Consider the following 2,236-nt stretch of genomic DNA (forward strand, 5'->3'; position numbering starts at 1 on the left):
GAAAGAAAGAAAGAAAGAAAGAAAGAAAGAAAGAAAGAAAGAAAGAAAGAAAGAAAGAAAGAGAAAATAAGAAAGAAAGAAAGCTCAAAGGTAAATCAGGGGATATCATATTACAATTCCCTTGCCCACTTCCTCTCTCCCCAGGCTCCCCATCCCCCACCAAAATCTTTCAGATTGAACAGGACAAAGTTTGATCTCTTCCATGTTGAGAGTTTGGAACAAAAGCAGCTTTCTGCTTGAGCTGGACTTCAAAAGGCTGCTGAGTGACTGCTCTAAGTAATACTTTGTTGTAGATCTCAGAGGAAATTCACAGATGTCCTTCTGTAACTGTGTGCAGTTCCAAGGACCTTTTAACTAAGCAGAGGTGTTACTGTATTAACCAGACCGATGTCTTCATGCATTGGGAGCAATACTAGTGAGACCCACCAAGACTAAAAGAGGGGCCAGATGCAGTCAAGTTCAGAACCCATTTTTCTTCAATGAGGTTATCTTATGGGCCAATAAATGTAAAATTCAGTTAGGTGCCCGAGTTTTTTCTAAACTAGGATTTTTTTTTAAGTGGAAGGGAGTTAATCTCTGGTTTGACAGAAGCCAGTGATACTTGTGAAATTACTCCAAATGAAAGCAGTGAAACTCGGCAAGTAGGTAGTTGACCCGGGCACCAGGTAACGACCCGGGTGCCACATATGGAAGAACCAATTTAGAAACCGGATTGGGGCAGGCGGGCTCTGTGCCGCCCAAGGCGAGAGCTCCCCTCCTGGTTTACAATTCGCCTCTTCTTTCCTCAGGTTGCCTTTGTTCCTTTTCTCTGTCCGCCTGCCTGGAAGAAACTGCGGAAAAACTGACTGCGGAAACTTCCCTGGTCCGGAAATCTGCCCTTGGCTGCCACCGCGCCGGAGAGCTTCTGCTGGGCTGTGGCTGCTTCGCTCGGCTGCGCACCAGGCTGCGTCTCTTCGGGTGCTGGAGCGGCTCCGAGCCAGCCGGCAGGGCTTCCAAACTGTCCCCCCACCAACCCCCGGTTCAAGTTTTCTCGGCATTCAGGTAATGCCTACTCTGGGGAGGAAGACCCACGTGGCATTCTTGCTTCTACTTGTAGAGAGGGAGGAGAGAGAAAATGCAGTACAGTCCTCTCCCCCTTGTTAAATCCGTGACCCAGAAGCTAAATCGTGGAGCTGACCTCCCACCTTTTCCACTCCTCCCTCGCCACCCCCCACACCGACTCCCCATTTTTTCTGCCTAGGCTCCATGCACTTGTTTGTGAGCTCAGAGCGCAACCCTCCCGGGTTTGCTCCTTTCGGGCTTCTGCAAGCTTGCGGTGCGTTTGGTCTTTTCACGTCTCCTTATATTATGGCGGAGCAGCCACACACTTTTCATGAGAGCAGTGCTTTGTGTAAAAGCATTGGTATTTGGCCTTGATACCTGTATCTCTTGATGATTGCAACAAATTTCTAAAATAAATATTGTACTTTGATCTCCTGCGCATTTCACTTTTAATGAAACACCACTTCGTTAAGAATAAATTTCAGGAGGCCCGGAGGGCTCACCGTGCTAATTATCGGTGAAGAAAACGTTCTCAAACTTCTAAGTCAGAGAGATCTGGAACCAGGGCGGTTGTCCCAGTTGGGTGACAAGAGAGGCTAACTGGACAGGTGCACCTCTATTCAACTTGATGCCCTACTTTGACCCCAGTATCTTTTTTGCCCCTGCCAGGAGAAGCGGGGAGAATGCTTTCGCAAAAACAACCGGATTCCTATTCTAAAGTGGGTACCTAGGTGGAAAGTTCTCTCTTGTAGTAATAACAGACTTTGGAATGGGGGCGGGTATTCCTTTATGTCTTTTTCCTTTCTTAAAAACAGAAAAATGGAAATCCTTTAAATATATTAAGGTGCTGTCTATCCATACCTTCCAAGCTTTCTGGATACCAGGGCATTTTCCATCCTGGTGACCAGGAACTGAGCGACTAGTAGAAGAAGGGACTGTGATGGGGCCAGAGGCGGGGTGGTGAAGGTGAAACTAGAATCAGACCTAGAAGGGGAAAAAAAAAAAAAACTTGAAAGGAAAAAAAGAAACTTTTTTGAAGTTTCGAAACTTGTGCAGAATGAGAGAGCGTTGATTTGTTGAGTGCCAGATTTACACCTCTGGGTGTCCTGAAGGGAAAGGTTTTCGTTGATCAGCAGGAGGTCAGACGAGGGCTATGAATCGTCCTTGCAAACGGTCCCCCTTCCGCCCCTCCTCT

At 47.1% G+C, this 2,236-nt stretch overlaps 1 protein-coding gene across 4 annotated transcripts in view; it reads left to right on the forward strand.

Annotated features, from left to right (window-relative positions):
• Nucleotides 1-1,471, forward strand: part of LOC138155352 (myosin-IIIb-like) — a 381,066-nt gene extending 379,595 nt beyond the window's left edge. For 3 of the 4 annotated variants that reach the window (XR_011166807.1, XM_069080561.1, XM_069080563.1), the window contains one exon: nt 789-1,471. The gene's annotated coding sequence lies outside the window, so the exon portion shown is untranslated. The remainder of the gene's footprint in view (nt 1-788) is intronic. The other variant, XR_011166808.1, reaches the window with a different exon arrangement.
• The last annotated feature ends 765 nt before the right edge of the window (nt 1,472-2,236 follow it).

Source organism: Petaurus breviceps, unplaced genomic scaffold, assembly GCF_028583685.1.
Source record: "Petaurus breviceps papuanus isolate PSGF00001 unplaced genomic scaffold, PetGlider_PUasm1.0 91133, whole genome shotgun sequence".
Lineage (NCBI taxonomy): Eukaryota > Metazoa > Chordata > Mammalia > Diprotodontia > Petauridae > Petaurus > Petaurus breviceps.